At 40.6% G+C, this 21,623-nt stretch overlaps 1 protein-coding gene and 1 pseudogene across 2 annotated transcripts in view; both read left to right on the top strand.

The window, feature by feature from the left end:
* Positions 1 to 21,623, top strand: part of Mboat2 (membrane bound glycerophospholipid O-acyltransferase 2) — a 133,886-nt gene that overhangs the window by 14,785 nt on the left and 97,478 nt on the right. The window lies entirely within an intron of this gene.
* LOC143380282 (heat shock factor-binding protein 1 pseudogene) lies at positions 14,663 to 14,950 on the top strand (annotated as a pseudogene).

Raw genomic sequence — 21,623 nt, 5'->3', positions numbered from 1 at the left:
TTTCTAATTGAAAAACAATGACAGGGCTGGGGCTCAGTGCAGGGCGCTTGCTTAGCATGTATGAGGCACTGGGTTTGATTCTCAGCACCACATATAAATAAGTGAATAAAATAAACATCATCAACTTCTAAATTATTTTTTTTTTAAAAATCAATGACAAAGTAGGAGGAATTAATATTGAATAAATACAGTGAAGCTCATTTTGGAGAGGTCTGCACGTAAACAGCAAATGAATTCTTGGTGGAGAATAATCCCAGCTTCTGCACCTGACATTTAAGGTGCAGGTCCCAGTTCCACATCAGATCACTCACAGCCAGTCAGTAGCTGACTCCTGATGGGCATCCTTGTTGTCCTCCCAGCAGTGTGTTTTGCAGGTTATGCAGCCCTGCCACACCCCTGTGTTCCCACCTTGCCTGGTGAGAGGCAGGTTGTAGCTGATGATGCTTACCACCATCACTGTGGATGGTGTCTCCTGCCAGGCAGCTTTTCTGACCTCTGGGCGACCTTACCAGTAGTGAACAATGCTAGGCCATTTAAATCTTCTGATTCCAGAAAGAGCACTTGTATTTTGGAAAACACTAATCCCCCCCCACACACCCCAATAATTTTTTTCCTAAAACTTTTGAATTAATTGCATATGCTTAAGGGGTTAGATTAGTGGACTAAGTATGATCTTTGGGTTTGGCCTCAGCTTAAAATTCTGGCTCCCATGCTGTGTGACTATAGAAAATTACTTGATTTTTCTGATTTTTTTGTTTCCTTGCTTTTAAAATGAAAAATTTCCTCATATGAAAAATAGTATTTTTCCAGGGAAGCAATAGTATTTTCGATTAATGGAAGCCATCGTAACTGCTTAACAGTTACTATTCATCATCCTTTTAGAATGAGGGGAAATTATATGAAATAATTTCCACTTAGTGAGCGCCTGCACTGTGCTGGCGCACATTGGCCCCTCCTGTGTCCTGATTGCTCCATTAGTCCTCAAACGACACTATGTAGTTTTTGTTACGGATTTGACAGCAATGGCCCATCTGCCTGATGGGCAGCTGGTGTGTGGCAGGCCCTAGGCCAGAACTTGGATCGAGGACATGTTTGCTGTGAGGTTCTTATTCCAGTGTGTGCATATATGTTGATAGGTGCTTATTTTTTTTAATATCAATTTTAAGTTGTAGTTGGATGCAATACCTTTATTTTATTTATTATTTAATTTTATGTGGTGCTGAGGATCGAACTTGGGCGTGCTAAGCAAGCACTCTACCACTGAGCCACAACCCCCAGCCCGATAGGTACTTATTTTTGAAATGAGCAAAAACGTATAATGAAAAGTATATTTTGTGGGTTTCTGAGTTAGATGTTAATAAAAGACTCACTTTTTTTTTAGAATTATGTGTTGGTTTTATAAATTACTTATTCTAGAATGCAGAATGGAACTTTTAAAAACTGATAATATAAGCAGGCAAAAAGAAAAGTTATTGCCTTTGTTTAGGCTGGGGAGTATAAGATTTTAATGATCACTGTTTCTCTTTTGGGAGGAAATTAATTTCCACAGACTTAGTTTTAGGCAAATAAACAGATTTAAAAACCTTTTCTATGTAATTTTCTGACCCTTAAACTTGCTATTTTAAATTTTTCTTTATAATTTTTTTTTTTTTGTTACAAAATTAACAATTTCCATTGTAGAAATTGGGAAAGTATTCTGCTTACTTAAATCTTGGATTCAAATCCGTAGGGGAAAGTTCCATCAGTACTTTCAGTCCTTACTTTTCTCCCTTGGGCGACTCCCTTCAGGAGGCTCCCTCTCATCCCCTCGGGACTGGTCGCACCTTCTGCTCTGCTGACTGCAGTTCTCTACTTGTTCTGACTGTGTACAGGAACAAAATGCTTTATTTTCTGAATCCTGTGCCATTCCTTCTTTGGTTAGACTTCTGTTTTGCTGAAGCATATGTCTAAATAACTTCCTAAGAAATTAAACTTTCTAAGTAAATTTCAGTCTTAAGTGTTTGGAGATGTCATCAGGGAACTGCAGGTTGTCAGTAACTCCCTGTATAACTTAGGGGTTGTGCCATTACTTTACATCATGCTGCTGGTAAACGTGATGCTAGTCTAGTTTTCGTGGCTTTGTAGTTGATCTGATTGTTGTTGAAGATTACTTAAGTTCTTCTGTTTATTTTTGATATTCTTACACTGCATGTCATTGTGTCTATATGGATAACTTGGTAAATTTTTGCAATGCAAAGATTCATGCTCTTTAATTCTGGGAAATTTGCTGATTTTTTTTTTTTTAATATTTTCTTCTTTCTTTGATGTTTTCTTTCTGGAATTCTTTATTTGTTAGATGTTGGACCTTTTGGATAAATTCTGTCACGACATGTTCTGTTGTGTTACCCATGTCTTTGAGAGACTTCTCCTATCATTAACCATTTGACAGGTGATGACTGAGCCTTTAGAGAATTCCAGTCCCTGATGCCAAGTAGAGCTCCAGTTGGTTGTCTCTATTGAACCTTGTGCCCTAAATGCAGATTTTTAGAGCAAAAGAAATGTTGTTATTATCTTAAGCCACCATGTTCTAGAGTAATGTTTATGTTGAACTTTTTTTTTTGCGGGGCGGGGAAGGGGTTCCCAAAAACCCAGGGGTGCCTAACCACTGAGCCACATTCCCAATCCTTTCTATTTTTTACTTTGAAGCAGGGTCTTGCTAAGTTGCTTAGGGTCTTGCTAAGTTGCTGAGGCTGACCTCAAACTTTGTATCCTCCTGCCTCAGTCTCCCAAGGCACGTGTTATAGGTTTGGGCACTGAGCCTGGCTAATGTCATCAAAGCTTTCTTTTTGGCAATGATGTGTTTAAAAAATGTTGAACTTTAATTTCTATATGGTGGAATGCACAGAGCCTCCATGTACAGTTTGAACCATACTCACAAATGTATGTACTTGTTACCCATGTCCTCCAAAAACCTTGTGAAAGAAAATGTGGTAGACCAAGGTGAGAACAGTGTAGCATTAGACGATGAGTTGAAAAGAAATTGGCAGGATCTCTTTTATATTTGGGTATAATCTGAATATGACAGGAAACCATTGTACTTTATTTTAGAATAAACCCTTTATTTTAGAATAATTTTACTTCACACAAAGTTGTGAAGATAGTACAGAGAATTCCCATAAAGTAGTCCTCTGATGTAACCCTTTTGTTACTATGTTACATTAGTATGGTCATTTACCACAACTACTGAACCAGTGTTGGTACATTATTAACCAAACTGTATACTTTGTTTAGATTTCTTTATTTCTTTTTGGTGGGTGGGGGTGGGAATTGAACCCCGGGCCTTGTGCTTGCTAGACAAGGACTCTACCACTGAACCACATTTCCAGCTCCTTTTTAAAAAATTTTATTCTGAGACGTTTTTTGCCAAGTTGCCTGAGCTGTTAGTGGACTTGTGATGCTCTGTCCTAAGCCTGCTGAGTGGCGGGATCACAGGTGTGCACCCCTGCACCTGGCTGGGTGGTTCGTTGGGATTGGGGCTTCAGTAGAGAGCTTTGGGGAACACAGACCCTTAGCCTGTAACAGGATCCTTTTTGTGTTCCAGGATCCTTTGCTGTTGCCACTGCATTGAGTCTTCTTGTCTCCTTAGGTTCCTCTAGATGGTGACAGTTCCTTAGGCTTTCTTTATGACAGTTTTGAGGGATGTTGCCGAATGTCCTTCATGCTGGGTTTGTATAAGGTTTTTCTCACAGTTTGTCTGGGCATGTGTTTGTGGTTGTATTAAACTGCAGTAGAAATATTGTGTAGGCCATTGAAGGCTGAATATGACCTCAGGGTATGTGGCAGGCCTCAAGATTCAATTTGGGGGTTACACTTTGTATCTGTAAATAATTCCATTGTGCTTTCAGGCTATGGATTTGGTTTGGTAGAATAAAGTGCACAGGCATAATTTGGTCAGAGTGATGAAAAAGACTGACATCACACAAATGTAAATAAAAATGATGAGAAACAATATAGATAACCTTTTAGTCAGCATTGGTGGCTTCTCTGTATGATTTTGAGTCCCAGCTAGTATAGCAAGTTGAGCAGTGGACAGTGTAGTTTGATTTAGATACTTCAAAACTACTGGGAAAGAGGCAGTGTCCGTTTCTTCCCCAAGGAGCAGTGTGTGTCTGGCCTTGGGGACAGCCGTGTACCTCCTTTCCAGAGGGTAACCAGTCAGGAGCAGGGGCTTCCCTGGATGCGGGTGGTGACATGGCTCTAACTTTCATGCTTGTCCAGGTGGAAGCCAGTCTTGGCGCCTCTGCCTATGTCCTTCTGCCCTGCCTTCTCCCTTGTCCACTGGGGAGGGCTGGCTTTCTGTCTTGAAGTCTCTCATTGTGATGATGAAGATGGGGAGACTATAACATTTATATTATTTGGCTACATAATAGAACTTTAACATATATGGCAGTTTTGAAAAATGATATTACGTTTGACCATAACCATTGAGAACTTAAATTTTAAATTGCTACATAGAAGCAGACCTATTATTTTTATTTATTTTTTATTTTTTATTGTTTTTAAATATATATATATATATATATATTTTTTTTTTTTTTTTAGTTTTCGGCGGACACAACATCTTTGTCTGTATGTGGTGCTGAAGATTGAACCCGGGCCGCACGCATGCTAGGTGAGCGTGCTACCCCTTGAGCCACATCCTCAGCCCTTATTTTTAGAAAATAAAATTTTAAGTTAATATTATTAGAGGAGTTTATGGATCTTTCCTTTTCTTTCCCCCCAAACTCTTTATTTATTTTTAGAGAGTTTGTACTGGCCCATCATCCCTTTTCTGGGGAGTTGATTTTAAGAATCAGTTTTGCAGTGGCTGGGGCTGGGGCTCAGCGGTAGCGTACTTGCCTGGCATGTGTGAGGCACTGGGTTTGATTCTCAGCACTGTGTATAAATAAATAAAATAAAGGTCTATCAACTACACACACACACACACACACACACACACATATTCAATTTTGCAGAATATCTACAAGCATTGTGTACATAGAGGGTGATGAAAAAACTGTGCCCGTCTCTCTGGCTTAGGAAAACCTCTTCCGACTTTGTGTGCCCCTTCTAGACCCTCATTCCAGAGAGGAGCAGCTTGGAGATAGGGTACGTGTTATTTCTTTGCTTTTCTTCAAACCACAGATGTGCATGTGTGTGTGGTAAAAATGACAGTTTCTCATCTTCGCCATTTTCAGCATGCAGTTCAGCAGTGATGAGTGCAGTGCAACGTCGCACATAAGATCTCCACAACTTTTGCATTTTGCAAAACTGAAATTGCATGTTCATTGAATAGCTGCCCATTTCCTCCACCCCAGCCCCTGGGAACCACTGTTGTACTTTTTATTTTTATGAAATTGACTATTCTAGATACTGCATTTAAGTGGAAATCTATAGTGTTTGTCTTTTTCTGACTGATTATTTCAGTAGCATGATGCCTCAAAGTTTATCATATGTATCATGTTGTCATATGAACTTGAATTTTCTTATTTTTAGAGGCTGAATAATATTCCATTGCAATAAGGTCTTATTCAAGTGTGAATGAATTGATAACATTTTGTTTATGATTTGCAATTTTTTGAACCTCGTGTAGCAAATTTTTCTTTTTGTGTCTATCATAAAGGTATGCTCTTGTATTGTCTCTTGTTTTTGGCACCAGGGATTGAACCCAGAGACATTAACCACTGAGCTACAATCCCAGTCCTTTGTAATTTTTATTTTGAAACAGAATCTTACTAAGTTGCTTAGGGCCTTGCTAAGTTGCTGAGGCTGGCTTTGAATTTGTAATTCTCCTGCTTCAGCCTCCTGAGTTGCTGGGATTACAGGTGTGCAACTGTGCCTGGCCTGTATCGTCTTTTTAAAAAACAATTTTCCTAACTTTAAAATATGTTATATTTACAGAAAAGTTAAGAGTATAGTTCAGAGAATTTTTTTCCCCCTGAACTGTTTGGAAATAAGTTGCTGACTTGATGTCACATCACTTCTGAATATTTTTGTAGCATTTCCCATAAACAAGGGAATAATTCTTTATAACCCCCAGATGACCATCAGAAATCAGGAAATATATACATTTCTTCCTCAGATCTTTAGGCCTCTTTCAGATATCACCACTCATCCCACCAGGTTCTTTTTAGCAACTGAATCCAATTCAGCGTCACAGTTTGCATTTATTTCTCAAATCTCTTTAATCCCCCTGTGTCTAGGACGTCCATTTGTTGAACTGGAAAGTAACCTTTCCTTTTTTTTTTTTTTTTAAAGAAAGTGTGTAAAATTGGTTTTAATTGTTTTCTAAATATTTGATAGAATTTTCCAATAAAACCATCAAGGCCTGGGCAGTTTATTTTTTAGAACATTTTAAATTACAGATTTAGTAATTCTCAGCAAATAAATAATAGTAAATTCAGATTCCTGTTGGGTGAATTATAGCAGTCTGTGCTTTTTATGGAGTTGGTACCTTTCACCTAAGAAATCCCTATTTCTGGCATAAATGCCCTAGGGGAACCTGTGGTCGTGGGGTCTGGGGATCTGACAGTCTTTGTAACTGCATGGACGAGGAGTGCTGATGGGGACACACACACTGTCTCTCTCCATCTTGATAAAAGAGATCATTTTATGAAATATTTTTATGGGTGTGTGTGTAGTTGTTTTTTTTTTTTTTTTTTTTGGTGATAGAGAGGGCTGAGGCCAGGAACTCATGTGCTGAGTTATAATACCCAACCCTGTAAAAAAGTTATTTTGAATATGGTCTTGCTAAGTTTCCCAGGCTGGCCTTGAACTTGCTGGCCTCCTCCCTCTGTCTCCCAAGTAGCTGAAATTACAGGTGGTGCCACCATGTTCCTGAAAGTTGTAGTCATTATTTAAGGGTAATGCATGGACAGAAGTAAAACAGGGTCAGAGCCTCTTGAGAGAGGTCCAAGACAAGAAGATAATTCAACAGGCAATTACTTTTTTAAAAACTAATACTTATTTATTGATTGATTTTTTTTTATTTTTATAAGGTGCTGAGGATTGAAACCAGTGCCTCACATGTGCCAAGTGAGCATTCTGCCACTGAGCCCAAGCCTCAGCCCACATGGTGTATTTTTTTTAATTGTTTTTAGTTGTAGATGGACACAATATCTTTGTTTATTAATTTTTTTTGTTTATTTATTTATTTTATGTGGTGCTGACAATCGAATCCAGTGCCTCACACATTCGAGGCAAGGACCAGCCCCCACATGGTGTATTTTTAACGGCTTTATCAAGATATGATTTGTTCTGGGCATGGTGATGCTTGGCTGTAATTCTAGCAGCTTGGGAGGCTGAGACAGGAGGATCACAAGTTCAGAGTCAGTCTCTGCAACTTAGTGAGGCCCTAAGCAACTTATTGAGTCCCTGCCTCAAAATAAAAAATAATAAGAGCTGGGTATGTGGCTCAGTGGTTAAGTGCTCCTGGGTTCAATCCCAGCTATCTAGAGACTAAGGCAAGAGGATCAAAAGTTTGAGGCTAGCCTCAGCAATTTAGTGAGGCCCTAAGCAATTTAGCAAGACTCAGTCTCCAGATAAAAAGGGCTGGGTTTGTGGATCAGTGGTAAAGAGCCCCTGGGTTCAATCCCTGATTTAAAAAAAAAAAAAAAAAAAAGCAAACTAACTCTCCCCACAACTGGGAGTTAAAAAAAAAAAAAAAAGAAAGGAAAAAAAAAAGGGTATACAATTCAGTGGTTTTAATATACTCACAGAATTGTGCAACTATCACCACTGATGAATCTGGACCACTTTCATCATGAAAAGAAAGACCACTATTAATGTACTTTGTGTCTACAGAGATGCCTGTTCTAGACGTCTCATAAAATGCCTTTGTGTCTGGCTTCTTCCACTTAATGTAGAGTTTTCAGGGGTTCTCCATGTCTTGGCATGTATCAGAATGCATTTCTTATTATTGCCAGATAATATTCCAGTAAGTGGATATTCTACATTTATTTATTCTTTCTCAGCGAGAGAGATGAATACCCTTAAATAACAACATTGGGGTGTTTCCACTTTTGGCTATTGTGAATAATGCTGCTGATAACACTTGTGTAGAAATTTTTGGGTTTATTTAGTTTTCAGGTGTTCTTGCATATGTATGTGGGAGTGGAGTTGCGGGTTAAATGGCAGCTCTGTGTTTAGTATTTTGAGGAGCTGGTTTCTAAAGTGGCCTGTTCTGTCTTACTTTCTCACTAGCAATGTGCAAAGATTTCTCCACATTCTATCAACACTTATTATTATGTGTCTTTTTGATTGTAGGCCATGGGTAGCATAATGCATAACATTTTATAATTTTTAAAAAAGTAATTGCCTGTTGAGTTATCTTCTTGTCTTGTATTGGACCTCTCTCAAGAGGTTCTGACCCTGTTTTACTTCTGTCCAGCTGTCCAGGCTGTCAAGCCATGGTGGTGGGGGACTAGAAGCATGCTTGATGAGGGGTTGTGCTTACTATCCTTAAGAAACTAAGGCATAGAGTCCTAAGTGCCATAGGTGCTTGGTCAAGGCTGCAGTGAGGGTTCATATTTACAGTTCATGAGGTGATGGTTATCTTCTTGCTTCAGATCTGTGTTGTCACTCTGCTGTGACAGTAGGTGACATGCCTGTAAGTTACTGTTCTGCCTTGTTAGGCCTTGCCCTGCAAGCTGCTTGCATCTCTATTTCTTTTGGAAATATGAGGGTGAGGGCAGTGCTTTGGGGACAGTCTTTATTAAATCATTCACAAACTTGACTGCTTTAGCTTTTTATTAGTATAAATTACTTGAAACACCTCTCAACTGAGCCACTTTCCTGTTGTTTGTGATCAGTGCCTTTGATGATGCTGACCCTGCCCTCTTCATGGAGCTCTGTGGGGCTGGACAGCAGTCGCCGTGGAGGGGTGTGGCTGTGTGATGGTGGGGCAGTGCCAGTCTTCTGTCTGTGCTCTCCCTGGCTAGAATGGACGCTGCTGTCAGGAGTTCTCTGGGACCCAGTGTCACCACTCCCGTTCTTCTCCCTCCTCAACACCCCTGAGGCGAAGGGAAACCATGCTGGTTACACTGTGGGTCAGCGTCGGCACTGACCTCTGGCCTGGACTCGCCACACGTTGCTGTGTAGTGTGAAGCCAGAGACTTGCTTACTGAAGTTTTAAGCAATAGCAGAAAGAGATGATGTATGTCATCGGCAGTATCCCCAAGTTTGGGATAATGTGTTGATCTCAGGAGGTAAACGTGAGCTTGCGGTGTTTGACAGCACATGTCTGTTTCGGGGACTAGGTGCTGGGGGGTCAGGCAGCCAGGCCAAAGCCATTAAATATCCCCATCCTCTTGGAGGGTACATTCCAGTGATTATGTTAATGATTTGTCATCAGATCATTTAGAGAGTATGACATCGAGAAGAAAAGTAACCAATTTTAATCTTTTGGTAATAGTGTCTGAAAACTTTAAAATTGGGAAAAAGTGAGAAATTAAAAATGGTTACATGAGAGCAGTTGAATTCTAGTGTTTAATGGTCGAGTGTTCCGAAGGCCAGGTGTCCCGGCTCCACGTTGGGCATTGGGAGATAACCCTTCGTGTCAACAGGATCCCTTATGAAAAGGGCCATGCCAGGCACCTGTAAGTTGCCCTTGCATTGAATTGAGATCTGATGACAATGAGGCAGCTCTGGAGCAGAGCGAGTACTTCAATTCTTCAGGAGCACCATTTGAAGCCTTGTGAAATTAGTATGAGAGTTGGAATTGATCTTTTTCTTTTGTTAATAGGTTGGGTGCTTTTTTTTTTTTTAATATTTATTTATTTATTTTAGTTTTTCGGCGGACACACCATCTTTGTGTTTCTATGTGGTGCTGAGGATCGAACCTGGGCCGCACGCATGCCAGGCGAGCGCGCTACCGCTTGAGCCACATCCCCAGCCCGGTTGGGTGCTTTAAAAAAAAAAAAAAATTTAAGTTATTGATGGACATTTATATGTGGTGCTGAGACTCGAACCCAGTTCCTCACGCGTGCTAGGCAAGTGCTCTACCACTGAGCCACAACCTAGCCCAGGTTGGTGCTTTTTAAACAGTTGGGTGCCCAGAGATGAGTGATTCCACGTTAAATTGGGAAAAGATCATTGTTTTTACTTAAGCTGATGCTTCTGATAGTCATAGCAGGAATGAACCAATAAGAAAATTGTATTAGCAGATATAATAAGTGAGTAAAGAGGTTTATATGAGAATTTTAGATAGGAGTAAGAACTGTGAAGTCAGCAAAGTAGGGTCTGTGGTGACAGCAGATGGCATGAGGCTTTGGCGTTCACGTCTGGAGCCGTGGAGGGACCTTTGGGCAGAGGTGTGAGGGTGGAGGTGTGTGTGCCTTCTTGGTGCAGGTAGGCGAGGCCCTGATCTTGCGTGAGGTGAGTGTGGTGTGTAGGTCGACGTGTAGTTGAGGACACACAGTGCCAGGGGACACGAGTCTAGGGAGGTGGGGGTGCCCTGGTTCTGTGGGGCAGTGGAATAGTTAGAGTTTATTTTTGTTATGATGGGCAGTCTAGTTAAGTAGAGTATTTTAAAGCTGAAGATTGATGGCTGCATTTATTGAGTTCCAGAGGATAGTTGCTGAGAGAAACTCTCTGGGAAAAGTGATGGGAATTTTTACTAAAATGCTTCTAGCTTTTCAATCCTGAAAATGATGGATGGGAAGAAATACATTTAAGCATTGCACATCTGTGTTCCTCCCCAAATTGCTGGTCCAAAAAGCATGATCTGTGCCAGACATGAAATACCCTTCCCTAAAAAAAGTGACACTGTGAGGTTTCCAGTTCAACTCAAGCGATGATCAGTGCCAAATGTTTGTAAAATTAAAACATCTGTGGAGGTATAAATGACACACCATGAACTGTGCTTATTAAAAGTGTAAAATGTGATGTTTGACATGGGTGTCCACCCACCGTGATAATGATGATGATCACATCTGTCACCTGCCAGCTTCCTAAGTCCCTACTGGTGCCTCCTCCCTCATACCTTACTGGGAGCCGCCGCCTCCCTCAGTGCCAGGCAGCACTGATAGGCTTTCCCCCTGCAGATGAGTTTGCATGTTCTAGAAAGTCATGTAAGTGGATCGCACGGTAGGCACTCTTTTTTTTTTTTTTTTTTTTTTACTTCTTTCACTCATTTTGGAGCTTGCCGTGCTATTGGTGTCAGTAGTTCCCTCCTCCAGATGTGCTTTTCCCCTTCAGCATGTCTTCTATTTGCTAGTGTTATTTGTGACCATCTGGGAGACATTTAAATGAGCATCCACACTCTCCCACCCTCAGCTCTTCTGATAAGAGGGGTTACCTGTTCCTGTCTTCATCCCATCGCCAGTTCAGGGATTAACAGCTTGGTTGTTCATTTGCCAGAACAAGTTTGGCATTGCTGTGAGTGGGAAGCAGACCCATCCTTCCTGTGTTTGTGTCCTGGGTGATATTTTGGATGTGTGTATATTGAGCTTTATTTATTTTTGATTTTGATTATATTTTTTTTCAGCAAATTACCTTACTTTAGCTCCACAGTATAGCAGTTGTGAGGGCAGTAAATCTAGTACCTTTTAACTTCACAAGGGAGTTCAATAAATTCCTTCCTAGTGCATAGGTATTTTATATAGTTGGTTGGGACTGAGATGAAAATGAGATAAACCCCCATTAACCTGATAAATAGAAGATACTTCCTTTCATCTGTGGTGTCTTGATTAAATCACATGCTTTCTGCTTCTGTTCAGTGCACTTGGCAAAGCTTTCTGCTTTTTTTGTTTCTATGGATGATCTGAGAATATACTTAGGGATTTGCCAGTCATCAGCCCCTGGAGTCTGGCTGTTTTAATGGCATCTGCTTTAGTGTGGAGGAGTTGTTTAGGGGATGCCTGGGTCTAGCCTTGCAGTTTTCTGTGCCCCTGATGGGGGAGAAAGAAAAGAGAATGTTGTGTCTGAGGAGCAGCTGGTATAGGGGGAGAGGTTCTTTGCTGGTGCGCACAGTGGGATCAGGTTGGACAGTTGCCTTGTAGTTCAGGAGACAGGACAGTCCTGAGAGGCGTGCCACACGGTCTGTCCTTTGTGTGCTCACAGAGCTGATCCTCCTCCACTCTGAGACTTGGAGATCACGGTTGTTACTGTTGGTTGTCTCTCTAGTTGCTGGCTGCTGGGATTTGTAAGTGCATCTTTATGATTACTATACTTAGTTTAAAATTTCTAGTTATCAGGTTTCTAATTATAGCAATTGATATTAAGAGCTTTATGGCCTTAAGAAAGATGGAAGATAAATAGAAATTGTATTCTTGGTAGATGATGCCCCTTGATATTTTAAGCAGATGCTTGAGCCAGGAAGTCCACTCAGGGATGAGTAGGAATGCCTGAATGAATAAAATTTGTTCCTGAGGCCTGAGAAGCTCCCAGTCTGAAGGAAAGTCAGACTAATAGTCCAGAGAGTGAGTTAAGTGACGGTTTTAAAATATTGTGGAATTAAGGTTCCAGTTGCTGAGTGGAAGTGATCTCATTAAAATAGGGAGCCCAGGAGGAAAGAGGCAGGTTTGGTGGTAGGATGACGTGGGGCAGGTGCAGGGATCCAGTTCGGGATATGTTCAGTGTGAATTGTTTGTTGAGGGACAATCTGTAGATGACTGGTATAATCTACTGGGCTGATTTATAAAGATTGTGTCCCCAATTTGTAGGTTTCAATTCTTGACTTAAATGTTGTATATTACCTTACCAAAGTTGATTTGTATTTTTCTAAATAAACAGTGGAGTTTAATTACTTTTTGCTTGAAAAGTTGTTTTTCTGTGTCTCTAGAAATGTTTGAAAATGCTCATTATTATTTTTATTTTTTATTTTTGGTACTGGAGATTAAACCCAAGGGCTGTTAACTACTGAGCTACATCCCCAGACCTTTTTTTTTTTTTTTAAAGAGAGAGAATTTTAATATTTATTTTTTAGTTATCAGTGGACACAGTATCTTTGTTTGTATGTGGTGCTGAGGATTGAACCCGGGCCGCACGCATGCCAGGCGAGCGCGCTACCGCTTGAGCCACATCCCCAGCCCAGACCTTTTTTTTTAAAAAATATTTTTTTAGTTGTTGAAGGACATAATATTTTTATTTTAATCTATTTATTTTTATGTGGTGCTGAGGATTGAACCCAGTGCCTCAAGCGTGTGAGGCAAGCACTCTACCATTGAGTACAACCCCAGCACCCCTAGACATTTATTTTTTATTTTTGAGACAGGGTCTTGGTGAGTTACTTAGGGTCTTGGGTGTTATGGCTGGTTTTAAACTTGTGTTCCTCCTGCCTCAGTCACTCAAGTCACAGATTACAGGTGTGCGCCACTGTTGCCGGCAAATGCTCATGTTCTTTAAGACATAGTTGGTATTGCATAAAATGTAGTGGGACAAAACTAGCATTGCACATTCAGTGTTAGGAAAATTAGGTAATTACTATCTTAAATCTTGGTGCTGCTTTGTTTAAAGCGTGTTTCACTTTTTAAAAAAATCATCTATTTAGAAGTAGATGATAAATGCCAGTACTGTAAAATATAAACAGACCGGAACACAATGAAACATAAGTCTCCCTTTGTCCCTATCTTGACTCTGTGCAGCAGCCACTGTTCCCCACCTATGGGTACCTTCCTGAGCCCTTCTCTGGATATGCAGGGACACTGCTTCCAGGATCCCTCATATCAGTAGCTCAGACATGCCATCACAACTGCATTCTTTAATCTGTGCATTCTGATTTAATCTGTCTTCTTCTTAAGTTGCTCCTCATTATTCCCAGGGGCCTTTCCCATTTAGTGTGTCTCATGTATATGGCAAAGTTCACAAGCAAAAGCCCAGGCTCTTGGCAGTGCCTTTCTTAAGTGAGGACACTCCCAGTGGTCTCAAGCCTCATTTTTCATTGATCAGATGCAGCACTGGCACATTTTCTGAATCAGTGGTAGGCACTGATTGGCTGAGGCCACAGGACCAGGGGAGGGTCTGCTTTTCTTGTAGTGAGTGGCTGCCTGGTTATGAACAGAGCCAGGGTTCTCTTGCTGCTAAGAGGTGTCTGGAAGCTCTTCCTATCCAGTCCTTAGGTCTGCCTTGGTCTCGCAGTTGCTCCTTGTTTCCAGTTCTGTTGCTTCAGTGCTGCCCCCGTGCATGGTATAAACACGCCGTCCCCGGGCATCCAAGTTGCTCTCCAGCAGCAGTGTATCAAGAAGACTTTCGCTGCCAGTGGGGTGTGTGTGTGTGTGTGTGTGTGTGTGTGTGTGTGTGTGTATCCGGGGGTGTGTGTGGTGTTGGGGATTGAGCCCAGGACCTAGTGCATGCTCGGCAGACCCTTTACCACTGAACCACATCCCTAACCTTCACTACCAGTGTTTTATTTTTTGTTATTGGGGATTGAACCCAGAGGTGCTTAACCACTGAGCCACGTCCCAGCCATTTTTAATTTTTATTTTGAGACAGGGTCTCAATAAGTTGCTCAGGGCCTTGCTGAGTTGCTGAGGCTGGCCTTGAACTTATGATCCTCCTGCCTGGGCCTCCCAAATCACTGGGATTACAGGTGTGCACCATGAAGTCCAGCACAACCAGTGTTTTAAGAGTGGTAGTTTCCTGTGTGGACAAATGGAAACGTGGGGTGACAGTCTGAGACCTTGCCGCCAAGCTGGGAATTGGAGAGATGGCTGAGACTGACCCCAGGACCATGCTGGACCTCACCTCGGTGGTGCAGACACTCTTGCAGCAGATGCAAGATAAATTTCAGACCATGTCCAACCAGATCATTGGAAGAATTGATGATATGAGTAGTCGCATTGATGATCTGGAGGAAAACATAACAGACCTCAGGACACAGGCCGGGGTGGAAGAACTGGAAGGTGAAAACAAGATACCTGCCACATGAAAGAGTCGAAGGTTGCTGATCACCCTGAAATCTGGAATACAGTTTTTCCAGCCAAGAGAAGACTGAGTGGTTTTCTGCAACTAAATACTAAGTGTGGACAGGTTCTATATTACAGTGTGTTCTTACCACATGCTGTATAGTGAGGTTTTAGAGCAATTTTTCTCCCCAGTTTCTCAAACATGGTATCTTCACATCTTGGAAATTGGTCAGTTGTGCTCTTAATTATTAAACACTAAAATTTTGGCAGTTCCCAAAAAAAAAAAAAAAGTGGTTTCCTTATATGCTTGACAATAGCATGTGCTTTTGAAATTTTTTATTTTGCCATTCTGATTTTAATCTCCATTTCTCTTATTACAGAGTTTTCTTTAAATGTCTGAGTCATTTGTAATTCCTTTTCAGAGACTACATCATGCCTGTGTTCTGCCTATTTTTCTATAACAGTGTTTCTCTTTATATATATCAAGAAAATTTATGTATATAATATATACATATTAAGGAAATTAGCTTTATATATTGAGGAGCTTTATATATAAGGAAATTAGCTCTGGGTGATATGACTTTTAAATATTTCTTTAAGTTTGTTGTTTGTGTTTAACTCTGATTATTGCATCTTGCCATGAGGGAGTGTTTTTCCTCCTCTGTCCTCAAGCCTCAGTGATTACCACAGACTTCTGTGACCAGAAGGGCTATGGGGACTTCTCCCCACCAGCCCACAAGTAGTTGGTCCTACAGAGACACCATCGAGGTACCCTCTGACTCAGTTCAGTTCTGACACGTGTGCTGGAGGTAGTGCCAGCGCCCATCTGTTAGGCGCTCGGCCAGTAGCTCGGCTGCCCTCCCCAGAGTAGAGCTTCCCTGTGCCTCTCACCCTGTGAATCGGGTTCCCACACCTCCTCCTTGAGTTCTGTTAATTTGCTTGAGTGGATCACAGAACTCAGGGAAGCACTTCTATTTACTGGATTATTATAAAGATAATGCAGAGGATACAAATGAAGAGACCACAGGGGAAGCGTGTGAGAGGTGTGGCACTTTCAGGACCCCTCTGGGTGTGCACCCTCGCAGAACCTCCTTGGGTTCAGCTGCTCAGAAGTTTGTGAACCCCTCCTCTGGCTCCTTGTGGAGACATGATTGGAGCAAGGATAACTGCGTCTAAATGTGCTTGGACAGAAAGGGTGTGACCTCGCGCTGACGGCAAGCTGCCTGCACACTCCTCCCTCAGCTAATGGGGGCAGGACCCCTGTGGAATGAGGAGGGTCTCATGACCTACTTTATTTTTATTTTTTTAAAACATCAGAAATTTATTAGTTGCTCAAAACCTTACATTGATCTTGACATATCATATATCATACATTTGTTTCAAATGGGGTATGAATTCTTACTATTCCCACGTGTACAGATTGCAGGACCACATTGGTTATACCGACACGTTTATACGTACTGCCATACTAGTGTCTGTTGTATTCTGCTGCCCTTCCTATCCCCTTCCTATCCCCCCTCCCCTCTCCTCTCCTCCCTCTATCCCATCTACCGTAACTCATTTCTCTTTCTCTCTCTTTTTTTTCTCCCCCTCACCTCACATCCTCTTATATGTATTTTTGTATAACAATGTTGGTCTCCTTCCATCTTCCGGGCAATTCCCCTTCTCTCTTCCATTCCCTCCCACCTCTCATCCCTGTTTGATGGTGATCTTCTCATGCTCTTCCTCCCTGCTCTGTTTTGAGTCGCCCCCCGCTTATATCAAAGAAGACATTCGGCATTTGTTTTTTAGGGATTGGTTGACTCCCTTAGCATAATCTGCTCTAATGCCATCCATTTCCCTGCAAATGCCATGATTTTATTATTTTTTAGTGCTGAGTAATATTCCATTGTGTATATTCCACGTTTTTTTTTTTTTAATCCATTCATCTATAGAAGGGCATCTAGGTTGGTTCCACAGTCTAGCTATTGTGAATTGTGCTGCTATGAACATTGATGAAGCTGTATCCCTGTAGTATGCTCTTTTTAGGTCTTTTGGGAATAGTCCTAGAAGGGGAATAGCTGGGTCGAATGGTGGTTCCATTCCCAGCTTTCCGAGGAATCTCCATACTGATTTCCAAATTGGCTGCACCAATTTGTAGTCCCACCAACAATGTACAGGTGTACCCTTTCCCCCACATCCTTGCCAGTACTTGTTGTTGTTTGACTTCATGATGGCTGCCTTTCTTACTGGGGTGAGATGCTACCTTAGAGTGGCTTTAATTTGCATTTCTCTGATTGCTAGAGATGGTGAGGATTTTTTCATGTATTTGTTGATTGATTGTATATCTTTCTCATGACCTACTTTATTTTTTTTTCTTTTTTTTCTTTTTATTTCTTCTTTTTTTTTTATTGGTTATTCAAAACATTACAAAGCTTGCAGAATCACATCAGTTACACATCCACATTTTTACATAATACCATAATAGTAACTGTTGTATTCTGCTACCTTTCCTATCCTCTACTATCCCCCCTCCCCTCCCCTCCCATCTTCTCTCTCTACCCCATCTACTGTAATTCATTTCTCTCCTTATTTTTTTCCCATTCCCCTCACAAACTCTTATATGTAATTTTGTATAACAATGAGGGTCTCCTTCCATTTCCAAGCAATTTCCCTTTTCTCTCCCTTTCCCTCACACTTCATGACTCTGCTTAATGTTAATCTTTTCCTCCTGCTCTTCCTCCCTGCTCTGTTCTTGGTTGCTCTCATTATATCAAAGAAGACATTTGGCATTTGTTTTTTAGGGATTGGCTAGCTTCACTTAGCATAATCTGCTCTAGTGCCATCCATTTCCCTGCAAATTCCATGATTTTGTCATTTCTTAGTGCTGCGTAGTACTCCATTGTGTATAAATGCCACATTTTTTTTATCCATTCATCTATTGAGGGGCATCGGGGTTGGTTCCACAGTCATGACCTACTTTAAAAGGGTAGTTTCAGGAATTTCTTTATGCCTGACTCAAATGAAGTCAGGGAAGATTAGTGTTTTTATGACCTGCCTTGTGAAAGAGACCTTCTGGTTTCCATGGCCTGCTTGGAAAGGGAACTATGAGCCCGACACTGTGCGCAAAACCCAAGATATGTGTATCACGGTATCACACCACCGTCACGATATCATACCACCATCATGATATCACACCACGATCATATCACCCCACTGTCATTATATTACACCACTATCGTGATATCATACCACTGTGTTTGGCTGTCTGTAGAATGCCAGTTATGTTTTACTTATCTGTGTGTTCGTCATTCTAGCTTCTTAAAAAATGTACTATTGACCAAATTATGTTTTTTTACATGTATCAATATGTAACAATGAATTCCATAATATTTGTAATTATAACGCAACAATAAAATTAAAAATAAATTTTTAATGGAAAAAATGTACTCTCTGAAAGAGAAAGTCTACCTTCTTTATAAATTCCTGGATATTCTCATGTGTTTGTATTTCTCTATTTTAAAGTTAACTTTTCTTAAACCTATTGCCATTTCTATTAAATGTACTTTATAATTAACCTAGGGAGAAACTAACATTTTAATGATATTGAGTCTTTCTATCCAAGTATTTTTTTTAATTTACCCAAGTGTTTTTAAATCTTTTTCTGGTATTTAAAATTTTGCTTTTATAGTTTTTTTTCCCCCTTGGGGGGCACTAGGGATGAACCCAGAGGTGCTACATCACAACCCTTTTTATTTTGAGACAGGGTCTTGCTAAGTTGCCCATGACCTTACTAAGTTGCTGAGGCTGGCCTCAATTTGTGAGCCTCCAGAGTTGCAGGGATTACAGACGTGTGTCACCGCACCTGCCCTAGATTTGTATTTTTAAGTTTTTTCAGGACTTAAATATTTCCTGTTCCTATTGTATTTGGAGTTTTGATCTTCCGTTGTGTCTTCTAACTTCTTGTCTGATTTCTGACCTGAATCTGCGAGGTCAGTGAGTTGTCAAAGGGCAGCTGCTAATGAGTACTCCTCCTGCCATCTTACCTGCTTGCAGTTGTCCATGATGCTCTCCTCGCTTTATGGAACACCAGAGGGTTAAAACCGTCACACGGCAAGAGTCACACTGGTGTGGTCAGGTGACATTTGCTTTTTTTTTTTTTTTTTAAATTAATGATTCCTCAAATAATTTGAAAAATGGTCAGTCTTTGAAGTTGATAGATGGGGTGTTTGCTTCTGAGCATACACCGAGCCCTCCTTCCTCTCATCTGCTTGTGTGGTCATGATATATCCCGCTGTGACTCTAGGTCTGATGCTTACTTGCTGCATGAAAAAAATCCCATCAAGGTTTTTTTTTTTTTTTTTTTTTTTTTATAATTTTATTTTTATGTGGTGCTGAGGATGGGACCCAGTGCCTTACGCAGAGTAGGCAAGTGCTCTGCCACTGAGCCCCGGCCCCAGCTCCCCCATCCAGTTTTATTGTTATGTTTTCTGATAAAGTATTCCAGTTAGCAACTTGGAAAACTGTATTTGGAAATTACTCTGACATTAAATATTTACATTGTTGAATATCAGTATTTCATTTGCCTTATGATGTATTTAGTCAGGAGATTGTCTCTATAAAGATTCTCTTGGTAGGGGTATTATTTAAAACATTTGTTTCTAAAATGGAGGTCAAACTAGAGCTTAAAGAGTCTTAGTCTGAGGTTGAATATGATAGTTTTTAAATTTGAGAACAATAATTTGAGAGTAGGAATAGTGTTTAATATCTAAAGTTGTGTTAGAAGGTTTTCGTTTATTTATTTTTTAATTTTTTTTCGTTGTAGATGGACACATTATCTTTATTTATTTTCTTGTGGTGCTAAGGATAGAACCCAGTGCCTCACACGTGCGAGGCAGGCGCTCTACCGTTGAGCTACAGCCCCAGCCCATTTAGTTAAGTTTTATAAAGAGAAGGAACAGTTTATTAAATGTGTCTGGATTCTAGGGCCAGTGGGACATTTATGATTCTTGGCTTTAAGTTGAACATTGTACCTACTGTACTGGGATTACATAGAAAGTCCTGTTTTCCAGCTTTCTAAGGTGGGATGCATTTGAGACAAGAATAGAACTCTCCTCTTACTCTGCTCTCCAAGCAAAATATTTAGGACAAGCTGTTTGTTCATCTTTTTTTTTCTTTCTTTTTCTTTTTTGTTTTTCCATTTATACTTCCTTATATCTTTTTACTTAGAATATTTTTTTTCATGGCTTTTTTTTTTAGCAACTTATTTTTTTTTATTGTTGGTTGTTCAAAACATTACATAGTTCTTTTTTTAAAAAAAATATTTATTTATTTATTTATTTTAAGTATTTGGTGGACACAACATCTTTGTCTGTATGTGGTGCTGAGGATCGAACCCAGGCCGCACGCATGCCAGGCGAGCGCGCTACCGCTTGAGCCACATCCCCAGCCCCATTACATAGTTCTTGATAAATCATAATACACACTTTGATTCAAGTGGGTTATGAACTCCCATTTTTACCCCGTATACAGATTGCAGAATCACATCAGTTACACTTCCATTGATTTATATATTGCCATACTAGTGTCTGTTGTATTCTGCTGCCTTTCCTATCCTTTCCTATCCCCCCTCCCCTCCCCTCCCCTCTTCTCTCTCTACCCCCTCTACTGTAATTCATTTCTCCCCCTTGTATTATTTTTCCCTTTCCCCTCGCTTCCTCTTGTATGTAATTTTGTATAACCCTGAGGGTCTCCTTCCATTTCCATGCAATTTCCCTTCTCTCTCCCCTTCCCTCCCACCTCTCATCCCTGTTTAATGTTAATCTTCTTCTCATGCTCTTCGTCCCTACTCTGTTCTTAGTTACTCTCCTTATATCAAAGAAGACATTTGGCATTTGTTTTTTAGGGATTGGCTGGCTTCACTTAGCATAATCTGCTCTAATGCCATCCATTTCCCTCCAAATTGTATGATTTTGTCATTTTTTAATGCAGAGTAATACTCCATTGTGTATAAATGCCACATTTTTTTAATCCATTCGTCTATTGAAGGGCATCTAGGTTGGTTCCACAGTCTTGCTATTGTGAATTGTGCTGCTATGCACATCGATGTAGCAGTGTCCCTGTAGCATGCTCTTTTTAGGTCTTTAGGGAATAGACCAAGAAGGGGAATAGCTGGGTCAAATGGTGGTTCCATTCCCAGCTTTCCAAGAAATCTCCATACTGCTTTCCAGATTGGCTGCACCAATTTGCAGTTCCACCAACAATGAACAAGTGTACCCTTTTCCCCACATCCTCGCCAGCACTTGTTGTTTGACTTCATAATGGCTGTTTTTCATGGCTTTTTAATGTTTTTGGTGTCAGAGTAAGTAATAACTTCTTAAGGAATATTTTGCTTTTTAAAAGTACAATTAAGATAGGGTCTGATAGTGATTTTAGAACACTATGGGTATTTTAGAATTCAGAAGTTCTTGTATCAGAAGCAGAGAAATGCCTACTTTTCTTTCTTTAATGTGTACAAATGAACTGCACAGAGTTGATGGAGAGTCTGGAAATGGTGCTGTCCAAATAGCATTTGATAAATTGAACAAGCTTATTGTGGAAAAGAGGGTTGTGGAGCTGGGTTTTGAGGAGCTGTCCTTTGGGAAGATGATGAGGCTTATCTTGTATCCTTCTAGAGAAGACACAATAGGAGCACTTCCTTCAGAGTTGAGTGCTGCTTCAGCGCCAGGTTCTGTGCTCTGCTTGGGGAGTGCAGACAGGAACACAGGCTCTTCCTCCAGCAGA

This window comes from Callospermophilus lateralis, chromosome 14 (assembly GCF_048772815.1).
Source record: "Callospermophilus lateralis isolate mCalLat2 chromosome 14, mCalLat2.hap1, whole genome shotgun sequence".
Lineage (NCBI taxonomy): Eukaryota > Metazoa > Chordata > Mammalia > Rodentia > Sciuridae > Callospermophilus > Callospermophilus lateralis.
The sequence above is the reverse complement of the archived record's forward strand: the minus strand, read 5'-3'. Positions and strand labels throughout refer to the sequence as shown.